At 39.3% G+C, this 14097-nt stretch overlaps 2 non-coding genes and 2 pseudogenes across 2 annotated transcripts; all 4 read left to right on the top strand.

The window, feature by feature from the left end:
• Positions 1–5933: 5933 nt before the first annotated feature.
• On the top strand, positions 5934–11724 carry LOC146372911 (transient receptor potential cation channel subfamily V member 1-like; annotated as a pseudogene).
• A 533-nt stretch (positions 11725–12257) lies between these two features.
• On the top strand, positions 12258–12448 carry LOC146372912 (U2 spliceosomal RNA). Its single transcript, XR_014802588.1, has one exon. It is a non-coding gene; the product is annotated as a U2 spliceosomal RNA (small nuclear RNA).
• Positions 12449–12692: 244 nt separating this feature from the next.
• LOC146372913 (U5 spliceosomal RNA) lies at positions 12693–12805 on the top strand. The gene has a single exon (XR_014802561.1). It is a non-coding gene; the product is annotated as a U5 spliceosomal RNA (small nuclear RNA).
• Positions 12806–12999: 194 nt separating this feature from the next.
• LOC146372914 (U2 spliceosomal RNA) lies at positions 13000–13093 on the top strand (annotated as a pseudogene).
• Positions 13094–14097: the final 1004 nt, after the last annotated feature.

Raw genomic sequence — 14097 nt, forward strand, 5'->3', positions numbered from 1 at the left:
GCCATTTATGCCTGTCATAAAAAATAAGTTTAACAGTAAATTAGTTGAAGAGTTAGAGGAGCCTGAAGAGGAGCACGGAGAGGAGTCTGGAGAGCATGTACAGGAGCCCGGCGCAGCTTGCAGATGACCTGGACAACGTACACACTGTGTACTGTGTGCAGGTGGGTGAGCGAAATTTAATTATTTTCTAAAATGACTTTATGAATGAATGAATGAATGAATGAATGACAGCTTTATTTGTCGCAAGCAGGTTGCCCTGCAGCGAGATGGTAACCCCCCCCGACCTTACACACATAACACAGACATCACATGGGATTACAAGTCGGAGATCGGTAGCGTTACAAGAAAAACACTGAAATGTACACAACATCGGGAAGGTACAAGAGGAAAAAAAGAGACCTCCACTCATGCTGTGCTTCCATGGTAGGACAGCACGAGAACAGGAAACAAAAAAACTCCTCTGCACAAAAAAGCACATAAATGTCCACAGCACAACATTATGGAAGACATGACAAGCCACAGGGATGGGTAGGGGATGAGGAGTAACCCCAGGCAACACAGCAGCCATCCTGCGACGGCGCCGTCATCTCTTCGACAGCACGGGCCCGGACCCGCCTCGTGTTCCCAGGGGGCAACAAGCATCGAAGGCGTTGGAAAAGGAGGGGGGATGAGTGAGTGCTTATCAGTGTAAGTGGATGTGTGTGCGTGTCCATAGTTCAGCTGAGACAGTGTCCTTCGGCCTATCAGGCTAAGAAAACAGTCCTCCAGCCAATCCAGGTGACCTTGCATGGGACGGGAAGAATAGCCGTAACACAGTCGTTATCAGGGAGTGATTGTTCTTCAAAGGAATGTGATTGTTATCACATTCCTTTGAAGTTTTGCAAGCCAAGCGATTCATTGATTTATGAAATTCCAGTGTTGCAAGGACAATATGTATAATGCTTACCATTTATTAAAGAACAGTATCCTGAAATGCAAAGAATTCAAATTGCTGGATCGGCGGACAGAGGCGGTTTCTCGCAATTTATGTAGATTTTTTAAAGGCGTTTTTTTCCGAAGTCGCAAAAGTATGACGCCACAACAATGTGATTGGTCACTTGCAATGTTGAACTTGGAACAACATTTATTATGATGATGTGTGAACAACACCAACAGGAGGATATCAGATCGTGCCCCAATGCAATGTGTGTGTGTGTGTTTGTTGTATGTGTGTGCACGCGCGCATGTGTGTGGGTCCACGATACGTTTGCCATCAGCAATGGAGGATAAGGATATGGTAGCTGATGAGGCTCAAACTTGTGTAAACTAAAATTCAAGCTCCCAGAACAAGTCTTAGCAAATTTGTCTTTTTTTTAACTACTTTACGACTTTAATATTAAAATTTCTCATGTCGATCTTTTTTTAACCTCATAGAGCCACTTAATTTATTATTTTATTTACCTTCAGTAAATATTTACATCCTGACGGTGACTTGATCATAAATGAGAAGTGGGTGAGAGCAGTTTTAATTGAGTACAGAGACACAGTCATGAGAGGCCATTTTGGTTTTCTTTTGAAAGCCTGCAGTATTCTTGGAATATTTTTAATGCAACTTAATTTCAGCGTTAAATTGTTATATTATAATATTCAAAATTAAATTAAGTACATTGATTAAAATTTGAAATTCTTCACTTTGAAATTTTTCCTGATCAGTTTGAGAATTTTATCTGAACACTGCTTATCTCAAAAGGGCATGAGGTCATATGTTATAACAATTCAGTTCAACTGAACACAACATTTTAAAAACAGACCCTTATTTTAATCATAAGTTAAATATTGTATTATAAATTGAATTGTGTTATATAACCACAGAACTGGTTAAGCTGATTAAGCCCTTTCACCTTTACTAGAGGATGTCAGTGTTGCATTTATTTATTTTTTAGCAGCAGGCTAAGAAGTTTTTCCTTATCCTCCACCTGCTCTGTTTTTGTTTTTCACTGGTTGCACAGTCTATATCTTAGCATACATAATTTTCAAAGATTCAGTTACTGAACCTCAAGTCTTGTGGATCATCACAGAGGAAATGTTTTTCCTTTTTAAAATTTCACTCACATAATTATCACATAGAACAACTTCACTGTTTTCTCTATAATTCATTAGAAAAACAGGCGCATGTCATTATGCTGATAGCAAATAGCAAGTGAATAAAGTTTATTTATGTAGTGTGTTTCACAGACATGTCAAAAAGCGCTGTACAACAACAACTACAATACAATTAATATCAACAGAGGACCATGCTAAAACAGGATGGAAATAAATTAAAAGCAAAAACAAGAATCTCAGCAAAAGGTCAGATTAAACAGAAAAGTTTTTAATTGTTTTCTTTTTTTTTTTTTTTTAAATGGCTCCACAGAATCGGCAAAATTGAACTGGAGACGAAAACTGTTCCTGAGCCTTTGTCCGCCCTTAGTCTTCAGTCTTGTACAAGGAATACGAACAGATTTTGAGCTTGTGAGCCTATAGGTAGTCTAAAGCTTGTCCATTTAGTGCTATATATGTAAGTGTGATAACTTTAAAATGAATTATAAAATCAACTGAGAGCCAATGTCAAATAAATAAATAAGGGTAATGTCACTTGATAAAATGTGTTGGGAGTGTGGCTGCAACATTTTGTATTGCTTGGAGGCCGGATAGAGAATTTTTGTCTCAGCTGGTAAAAAAAAAAAAAAGACATCACAATAATCTAAGTGTGATGATACAACACATGAGCAACTTTCTCCAATTCAGACGTAAAAACTGTAGCTCACAGTTTAGAAATGTTACTTAAATGGAAGAAACAGTGAAAAGAATTAATCACTTGACTGGTTTTTCATTCAATTTGTATTTACTTGGCAAATCAATAATAACTTTTTTTTATTAGTTTGAAACACTAAAAGTGTAACAAAATGTGCCAGGAAAAAAAAAGAAATCAGAAGGGGTGGTGGTGGTACTTTTTCACAGCACTGTATACACAGGAACATTTCAGTAACAGTTTCCAGAGTCTGTGATGAAAATTAGCTTAATTTTAAAAAACATTAGTTTTTCTGTGTTGTTTCTTTTTAATTAAACAATTGCAAAAACACACATTAATTTGTTCATATGATGCAACTTAGCGGGAACAGATTCTAACATCATGGAAAACGTTGCACATCCTGTTCCGATGTGCAACTTGAAATTTTTCAAAGAATTGTCATGCGGGGATTGGATGTCTTTATGAGAAGATTAGAACTGTGTAGATATTTTATTTTTCATTTTTTGAAAGTTGCTAGCACCAGAGGCGGAGCCAAACATTTTATACACCCGGGACTTAGCCCTAAAGGGTATGCATGTGGGATTGGCGGGAGGGGGGTTAACCTAAAAAGATACACTAGGTACTAGATACATGTTCTAATGAGTTTTGGCAAACAACCATTTGACTAACATGTCTGTCTCACGTGGTTCTTGTTCCATCTCTGTTCTGTCCTCATTCTCCTCTCTCTCCCTCTCTGTTCCTCTCTCTCCCTCTTTGTGCTGACAATCAAGCCAAACACCAACATCATCAAATGTACAGTTGAAGCCAGATATTTACATACTCTTCAGATAAAAACACAAACACTTTTTTAATTGTAAAACATCAAATCAGACTACATGTTTATTTTTTTAGATTGATAAATATATATATATATATAAAAAAAATTGCAAACTGTATTCAAAATTGAGCCACACTTATGGAGGTCCACAATTCTTTTCCTGGTGTTTTGGTTGATATCTCTTGATTTTCCCATGTCAAAGAAACAGACTCTGTGTTTTGGGGTTGCCTTATATGCATCCACAGGTGTGCCACCAATTTACTCAAATGGACTCTACTAACCTATCAGAAGCTTCTTAAGCTCAGAATGGAATTGTCTGGAGTTTTCTTATTAATTAAAGAGACAATAAACTTCCTAAATTTGATGAAAGTGATGAAAAATAGACATCTCTCTCTCTCTCTCTTTATTCTGACATTTACCTAATTCAAAAGATATTTCAATATTTATTTATCTAAAACAAAAAAGTTTACTCTAAATTGATGTTTAACAGTAAAAAAAAAGAACGTTTTTTTATGTCTTTTCTGTAAAGTGTAAATATCTGTTTTCAACTGTGAATATACTGCTGTGTATTGAAATTCCTCTTGTTTTGCATAGAAATATACTGAACAACATACAAAGCATAATATATAAAATAATATTTACCAGAGTTTTTTCTTTGAAAGAAGCCTCTTATGTCCATTGTTGTGTTGTGTTCATCAGTACATAACTGAAACCGGTTTAGAGTGCTTTATTTAGCCGTGGAGGGTAACAACTGAAAATAGGAAATAACCACATGTAAGCTAAGACTCCCTAAAAAACAGCATTGTTGTTCAGCTTTTCGCCATTTGTTGATTCACTCAAAGAGCAAGTATCGTAATATGGGTCAAGTGATCTGTTTGATATCAATCTTTTGTGATACACCGTCATATTTACATTATTTGTACAGTACAAATGATTTGCTTTGGTACCTGGTCAAACTTACTTTACTTAATTTAAACTTAATTTACGACTGTGCGCTATGTGCTTCGAATATTGTGTGTAGTTTTTGTATTATACAGTTGTCAGTCAGGCATCTAACGTTACAGTCTAAAAGATCTAAAAGACCCCGGGCTTCTGAAACAACAACCTGGCCTTAACTCCAGTAAGCCACCCCCCCGCTCTGCCGATGGCTAGCACAACCACATACCTAACTAATGTCTACAGTAGACAGCTACCCAACACGAGTTGTGTACACATGCAACTGAGCTTATCTCATCACTCACTGTGAACAGAACTTGGAGACAAAGTTAGAGAGGCAAGGCTGAGATGCTTTGGACATGTGCAGAGGAGGGAGAGTGGATATACTAGACAAAGGATGTTTTATATGGAGCTGCCAGGCAGGAGGAAAAGAGGTAGACCTGATAGATTCGTGGATGTAGTGACAAAGGATATGCAAATTTTAGTTTTACAGAAAAGGATGCTAGGGATAGGGTAAGATGGAGGCAGATGGTCCACTGTAGCGACCTGTAAAGGGACCAGCCAGAAGAAGAGATCTCTGGCTCTCTCCCACAACATGTCTTTTATCATGTCTTCCTTCTCTCACCCCAACCGGTTGTGGCAGATGGTTTCTCCTACCTGAGCCTGGTCCTGCCAGACATTTCTTCCTGTTTAAAGGGAGTTTTTCCATCCCACTGTTGCCAAAGTGCTTGCTCATAGAGGGTCATATGATTATTAGGTTTTTCTCTGTATGTATTAAAAGTGCTTTGAGGCGGCTTTGTTGTGATTTGATGCTGTATAAATGAAACGGAATTGAACTGAATTGAATTGAATAAGAAGGAGATACTGTCAACACAGCTGACTCTCATAAAATCATTCATGTATTTACTCTTTGTGTTTCTTAATATAGCTTTTTACAAATTCGGTAATAAATATAATGAAATTATTTTTCCTGTGTTTCTCTGCTCTCAAACTTACCTTGAAATCACATTTTAAACATTAACTTTTACATTGGCCTAGTTTTTTTGGACAATAAGTAAGTACATTGTAAATTGCCTCTGGGCTATTCCATTAAAAAAAACAACAACTAATTAGTAGAATTATTAACACTGCTGCTCACTGAACAACATCCTCCACCCTCTCCATGAAAAAGGCTTGTTACCTTGGTCACCCTCCACCCTCTCAGAGGACCATGCTCCGCCTTTTCTGGGGAGAGGACAGAGATTGGAGCATGACTGAGGCAACAAACACCAACACCACACAAGACCCGCCCATAATGTTGCAATTCTACACCTGTGTGGCTGTAGTTTATTGTCCTTGATGAGCTGCTTGTAGCATCAAACAGTATCTTTTTACAGACAACAAAAGTCTGGTTATTAACAACAAATAGAGATGAAAAATGGAGAGACACCAGAAGACATGGATCCAAATGAAGGACAAGAAGCAGAGGGCAGTAGTCTGGATTGGCTCCTCAAAAAAGACAGCTCAGAGATGACTCCTGTGCCTATGGATACCAACGTCTCAATAAACAGGTAACTGATTCTACTGGGGAAGAGCTGTTGTTTTGCTTCTTTCTCAAATGTTACACACTATGTCCTGACACAGACTGGTGCGCTGAAATACAAAGACACAAACTAGTGTAGTTCTCTTGATATAAATATATATTTTTTAAAACCTTAACGACAGATAAGTATCAGGTGACATGAATGCAAATATTGAGTAAACAGGTGCGAGTTTGCCTTTATTTGTCCACAACCTGGTCTATTCTGAATGTGTTTCAGGTCACATTAAAGTGGTATGTTAGCAAAGTTATTAGAATATTACATTTTCTATGATGCAGAGATTTTTAAAAATGACTGTATTTGATACTACAGAATGTATTTTGGGACTTTATTTTTTTTCTGCTCTCCAGGCAGTTTAGTGTCAGTGTTGACCACGCTTACAGTGAAACATTCAAAAGGGACAAAGTATTTAAAGCAACCTCCCAGGGAGACGTGACAGAACTTCACGGCCTGCTTGACTACCTGCGATGTCATGATAAAAGACTTATAAGCCCAGAATTCACAGGCAAGTAGCATGGAAGCTGTTGTCTTATTTATGACTATGTCCTAATGTTCTCTGTGAACATACTTGTCTGCAGGGAGTCCTCAGAAATACCTGGTGTGCAGTGAAAGACCCTGTTAGTTGCTGAAGTAAAAAGCAAAACAAACTGAGAACATATAATGAGGTGATTTGGTTGTGTGTGATGTGTGTGTGTGATCATTTTCGCTCTCAGATGAAACTAATGGGAAAACGGCACTACTGAAGGCTTTGCTGAACCTGAAGGGTGGAAAAAACAACACAATTGAAGTTATCCTTGACATAGCAGAGAAAACTGGAGATTTAGAAAATTTGATCAACGCATCGTATACAGATCCTTACTACAAAGGTAGGGTGAAGGAAAACTGCCAATCTTAAAATAGACCTATAGATGTTTCTGTGTTGTACTGGCAAGCCTTTCATGATAAATTATGGATCATACAAAATTGTGATGACTAACCTCAGCTTGTTTCTTATAAAAAAAATCCTACGTGTAACAGGTCAGACAGCCTTGCATGTTGCCATTGAGAGACAGAGCTTTGAGCATGTGAAGCTGCTAGTCCAGAAAGGAGCTGATGTGCAAGCCAAAGCCAATGGAAAGTTTTTCCAGCGTCATGCTGAAATGGGCTTTTATTTTGGTGGGTAATGTCATATTGGTGTTAACAAGCTACACTTTCTGTCTCAGTTGTTTATGGCTAAGTGTTATCTCTAAGCTCATCTGTTTGTGTTTCCATTAGGGGAGCTCCCTCTGTCATTGGCTGCCTGCACCAACCAGCCTGATATTGTGTCCTTTCTCATGGAAAACCCTTACAGAAGAGCTGACGTGACTGACAGAGACTCACAAGGAAACACTGTTTTGCACACCTTGGTGGTCATAGCAGACAACACGAAAGAAAACACAGATGTGATTGCAAAGGTGTATGATGAAATACTTGTTCAACAGAACAAGCTTGACAAAAAAGTCCAGTTTGAAGAGATTGAAAATAATGATGGCATGACTCCTCTAAAACTGGCAGCAAAGCTCGGTAAGATAGAGGTAGGTCTGTTTTCTACTAAATGTCTGTTTTGCCTTGACGGAACAGTTTTTTTCATAATCAGCAGTCTACCTCCTCGTGAGCGTGTGCTCTTGTAACATTAAGATTAAACCTGTTCAAACAATGACTGCTATAGATACTGTGACCATAGATGTATACGCAACAATGCTGCATGCATCTCTTGTTCAGCTTGGCAACTGCATGCAGAAAGAGAAAATCCTCTCCTTTCTGCTCTCTCATTGGCCAGCTGTTTAGACACATGCTACACCGGGAATTCATGGATGAGGAAACAAGGCCACTGTCCAGGAAGTTTACAGAATGGATCTACGGACCTGTTCACTCCTCGCTTTATGACATGACCTCCATTGACACAGATGAAAAAGATTCTGTGTTGGAGATAATAGTCTTTGGAAGTGAAATTCCGGTGAGAAATTTCAGCTTTTCTTTTCAATTTATAATGCACATATATTAGTCACTTTGAGGTGACTGAATAAATAAATAAATAAATAAAACTGAATTGAATGTATAGGACTACACAACAGCAGTTACAGTGAGAAATTTGCCTCTGAAGATTGAATTTTGAATCTGGATGTGCTGTCGTCACATTCTACATCATGTCATCCTAATCACTTAGATCACAAGATTCATTCACCAAAGATTAAATACGATACAATAATCTGAGTATCTGGATGGTACACAGTATGTTTTTATGATTAGAACAAGACATTTTTATTATGTTGGGACCTCAGTCTGTTGAAGCATAAAGTTGGATAGAAAGTTGTCTTTGTCAAATAAAAATTGAGTGAGTGAGCTGAGTGAGAATGTTTTAAATAATAAAACTGATTTGTAAAGTTTAGAATCGCTCTGAGTTGCTCCAGATCGAACCTCTTCGCAGTTTGCTTCAGACTAAGTGGGAAAGGTTCGCTTCCAAATTATTCCTGATGAATTTCTTGCTTTATGTGATGTACCTGACCATCTTCACTACTGTGACGTTCTACAGGAAGGAGGGACAGGTAAGACAGAAAACCTAGAGGAAAAATCAAAAATGTTCTCTTGTTTTTAAACTCTTCATCAGCCTAAGCTGTGACTCATAACCCTTTGATCTGCAGCCACCGTTTCCCATTGAAAATATTCCACTCGACCACCTCCGATGTGTTGGTGAGCTCATCATCATCCTTGGAGCACTGAGGTTTCTCTATAAGACGGTAAGAATGCTGAAACCGATACAGTCATTCACTGAAAATGAATTCATATCATTTGTTTATCTGGCGTTTATATTTTCAGATAACTCTTTTCTGGAGGAATCCCCCTACCTTCAATGCTTTATTTGTTGATGGATTCACTGATATTCTGTTGTAAGCACTGCAATGAGATTATTTTTATTTATTTATTTTTTAATGGCCAGACCTTTACTATCAATGCTGTTGCAAATCTCCTATGTTTCCAGTTTCCTGCAGGCAGCACTTCTTCTAATCTGTGTGGTTCTGTATGGGTGTGGGCTGAAGGAATATGTTGGCCTCCTTGTGCTCTCATTGGCTCTCGCCTGGGTGAACCTTCTTTACTACCTAAGAGGTTCCAAGCAATTGGGGATGTACAGTGTCATGATGCAAAGAGTAAGAGTTTTGTTACTAAAACAGGCTGCCTGGTCAGACATGAGTGGCTCAGTTTACAGTATTTGTTTCTCTTTAGATGATCCTGGGTGACATGTTACATTTTTTTATGCGTCTATAGCGTCTTGCTTTTTGGATTTTCTGCTGGTAAGACTTTAACCTTTTTTTTAAGTCTCTTTATTTTATTTTATTTTTTTAATATCAGCCTGATGGCAGGCCCATCTTACAAATGCTTTTTAAATGACTTCAACTCCATTTGTGTTTAAAAATTCAAGCGGTTTCTTTAGGGGGATATTTGGTATATCATGGTAGCGCAAAGCATTCACAAGGTACTGCTGTCTGAACGCAGACAGCTCAAACTAGATGCTATCATGTCACCTTAATGTAATTCGTCGACCACTCTGGGGTAGAGAGAAAATTCAACTGGTTTCTGAAAGTGAGAATTATTTTTCAATTTTATAGCCAAAACAAAATAAGTCTAGGCAGCCTGTTTGATGCTTGGGTAACAAAGATGTGAAAATGAAAGTTATATGCAGAAGAGGTTTTTTAATTAGTTTAATGTTCTGACATACATTTTCTTCTTTTTTCATAGCCATTGTTGCTCTCATACACGACTCCCCTCCGGCTCACACAAAAATGACAAATGACACGGCAGCACAAATGAGAAGCTTTTTTTGAACCATATAAATGTGTGAAGCCAAGTTACAATGACATTCGTTTTACAACACTGGAACTGTTCAAGTTCACTATTGGAATGGGAGATCTGCAGTTCACAGACCAAGTTCAATACAAAGAAGTTTTCTACATCCTGCTCATCTGTTACATAATTCTTACATACATCCTGCTCCTGAACATGCTGATAGCCCTAATGGGCAACACTGTCGAAAGAATCTCCACACAAAGTGAAAACATCTGGAACTTGCAGGTGGGAATCTGTTAAACTCTGTAAACATGACCTCATACATCTCAAAAAATTAATTCTTATTTCAGAGAATGCAGAATTCTTATTTAAAAGCTTTTTTTTAAAAAAGGGTTTCCTGAAGTTCTGTGTAAGCGAACATATTGTTTCACATTTTTAGAGGGCCTTCACAATTTTGGATATGGAGAGGACTCTACCAAGGTGGCTGAGGAGCAAGCTGCAATGCAGAATGTCTAGGATGGTGTGTTCCAGAAACAGCATAGACAAGCATAGAAGATTTTTCAGGTAAAACAATTAATAATTTTAATTCATTCAAAAAACATCAAACAAACAAACAAACAAAACAACTTGACTGTGTCCACTTGTCTGCATAAAATACATTTGGAAACTAGGACAGATCCAATAATCTTGGTATGAATCTTTATGCGATTTAGCAATGGATGCGTTTACATTTCCTAGTGCAGAATAGAACAAAACAAACATGGAGATGTCTGAGAGAGAGAACTGTATGTTTGCCTTGGATGACAATTTAGTAACTAAAAAGGAGCGACGTCAACTATGAGTGGGAATTTATAAGAATTTAGCAATTCTGATTCCAGTACTTGTATCACTTATTGATTCTCATTGGCTCAGATTGGTTCCACTGTCAGAGCCACCACCATTGTCAAGCAACATATCAAAGAGATTACACTCATGCAAATTAATTACATGCTGGGTGATCAAATGTTTGTGGATCTTGTAGGTATTTCCCCTCTCAGACTCGCACACAAAAAATTAATGTTTTACACATATTACACCAAACGCCTTTCTTAAAAGTAATGCATATGCAATTGCTCCCATGAGAAAATAAGTAGTTACACTACTTGCCATGTTAGTTTTGTGTTTCTCTGTAAAAATGACATGAAACACACAGTCAAATTACCAGTTAACAATATAAACCTTAGGCTACAGTCCTACATACCTACATGTAGGTACCTCTGTAAGTTTCAAGCCTGACTGCTCATTACTACTTTTGTTACCTGTTGAAGTCTTGAGGTCTGACTGCTGGACTGGTGTCGGCATTTTCTAGTCTTTAATATCACTATGGCTAGTAAGAGAAAATCCTCTCTGGTGTACAAGAGTAATTTAAGCTTTTATATATAGAGGAAGATGGTTTTGTGGTTATTACAGTGATAAACTGACAATGAAAAGGTCTTTCTTTTTTTTCTGCTTCAGGGTGGAAGAAATGAACTGGAAACAATGGAGGTCAGATCTTGGTGTACACTGGGAAGAAGAGCCTGCTAATGACATGATGGTACCACAGCCTCGTGATAAGATTCCTGGTAAGGCATCATGCGACATGCACACTTTTTTACTGTCTTTTCTGAAAAAATGCAACTAATGTGTTACTGTTTAATGCTTCAGGGAATCCATGGAACCTAAATATGCTCTTGGAGAGGATTCGTTCCAGACGTCAAGAACGACAACAATCCAATATTCCCTAGATTAATCAGGAAAATCAAAATCTGTGTGTCAGTGTGAGTGAGTGATGGAATTTTTTTTTTTTCCTAAAAAGAACTACAATATGTATCTGTCATTAAAGTGAACCTGTTTTGCTGTATTCCAGTGCATATTTTCTTTTTGAAGTAAATTTTCACTTACAAACTCAAAAATGTCATGTTAAGCCTTTTTCTGTTTGAAATTGAATGTGTCTTACAGATTACAAGGATCAAAAATCCACTATCTCCTATACTTCATTTCCTGTTTAACTATACTGATATTCGAAGAGTATAGATATGGCATCTTCCATTCTAGTTCAGCATACACAACCATTTGCAGACCTGACAGTTGTCCAGATGATAATTGATGCAAGTCACAGGCCGTCATTGCAGAAAAGGCTGACTTTTCCAAAGAGCTTTGTATGGAAGTATGTTAATGGAAAGTTGACTGCACTAGGACTTGCACCTCTCATCAGTTTAATATCTGATACGGAGATTTGAAGCGGCTCCCTCCCTGTGAGCCAAGTGAAAGAGCGCACCGTCACAAGCGAGAAGTGTCCCGAGAAGGCGGCTCAACCAGGAACCTGCAGGAGGCCATCGCTTCTCAGCCTTTTGGCTAAGATCAAGTGTCGTATCTGTTCTTATCAGTTTAATATCTGATACGCCCCCGATTCAGGGGCAACGTATTAAACGCATTTTTAGAACAGGGAGCCGAATAAGGGGCTCGCTCCGTTCGCTCCACTCATCGACCTGGTGTTGCAGCGCCTCCGGGAACGGTGCCCCCTTTGCTGACATTGTGCAAAAGCAAGAAAGCCAAACAAAGTAAGGTCTGCCAAGCCAAGAGCGAGAAAGTAACCTGAAGCCGCGAACGTGCTCCTCTCCAGTCACCCCTCTCCTGTCAAAGTGGAACTCTGGAGCAGAGCAGGTGGGGCCTGAGATCTGCCCCTTCAGCCAAGCAAACAGGGCCTACCGTGATGCCGGAAGCCGGGACGAGGAGTCACTGCGGCTTCCTTGGCAGACCTTGGCAGACCACACTCTGGCTTCTCTTCAAAACGTACAAGTCTTTCGCCTTTTACTAAAGACTTCCGTGGAGAGTGAGGCTAAGGAGTTGCACCTATTTTTGGCAGGGTCTGCCGTCTGGCTGGGCCCTCTCCTCGTTGTTCAAAAGAAGAAATAGAAGAAAGCGCGCAGTTCCAGGGAGCTCCGCAGGCCTCTGAGGTACTGTGGGTGGGTGGAGATTTGAAGCGGCTCCCTCCCTGTGAGCCAAGTGAAAGAGCGCACCGTGAGAAGCGAGAAGTGTCCCGAGAAGGCGGCTCAGCCAGGAACCTGCAGGAGGCCATCGCTTCTCGGCCTTTTGGCTAAGATCAAGTGTAGTATCGGTTCTTATTAGTTACGCGCCGAAAGGGACCCAAACTGAGTGCATGCACGCTCCTTTGAGCACCACGATGAGCGAGAACGAAACGGAAGATGGAAGTGAGACCGAAGGTGTTTTGGATAAATTTGCAATACGATCATTATTTTCCCAAGAAAGCTTGGGGATGCAGTCTACACCATGAACGGCAAAGCAGAGGGAAAGAAGGGCTGTGCTCACTCTTACTTTGTGGCGCAAGCTCCTCTGGCCCCGCGGGGTGCTATATCCTGTGAACTTATGCTACTGTTTGGGTCAGCGAGTAAGTTTTTGGAAACTGGTCTTTCCTTGATCCTCTTATAAGCCGAATGGGTGAAATTAAAATAATGTCTATAAATGTTAGAGGATTGAGGAATTTCTGGAAAAGGAGAGCGGTATATGAATTTTTGACAGTGTGTGATTTCGATATATGCATGGTTCAGGAAGCACACTTAAGAGATGAAGGCGACGTACTCCTTTTCACTGAGGAGTGGAGAGGAGGTGAAGCAGTATGGAGCGTGGGGAGTGTATACGGATCAGGGGTGGGAGTCCTGTGCGGGAGGAAAAGTATCAAAATTATAGACACCTTTTCTGTAATTCAAGGCAGAGTATTGGTGGTGGACATCAAGAAAGCTGGACTTCAATGTCGCGCGGTCAATATTTATGCACATGCAGAACCACGGGTCCGCAGAGAACTATTCGCTGGGCTGGACATTTGCTTTATGACAAGTAAGGTGACCATTGTGGGAGGAGACTTAAACTGCTCGCTAGATAAGGATGGTGGATCGCCTTTGCTTAGAGATTTTATGACTAAGTATAGACTGGTGGATACGATGGGAAAGATATTAGGCAAACGGGTTGATCACACATGGGAAAATAGTCGGGGAATGAAGAGCAGATTGGATTATATATTGGTAGGAGATAAGGAAAAGGTAACAGGAGGGGGGACAATTCCTGCCCCCTTCACAGATCACAAAGCAATTTGGGCAACGGTAAGTTTTGGAGAAGCGACTTTTGGTAAGGCTTATTGGAAATTGAACAATGATATT

The sequence above is a fragment of the Perissodus microlepis genome, chromosome 14 (genome assembly GCF_051167445.1).
Source record: "Perissodus microlepis isolate ML-2025 ecotype Zambia chromosome 14, ASM5116744v1, whole genome shotgun sequence".
NCBI classification, from domain to species: domain Eukaryota; kingdom Metazoa; phylum Chordata; class Actinopteri; order Cichliformes; family Cichlidae; genus Perissodus; species Perissodus microlepis.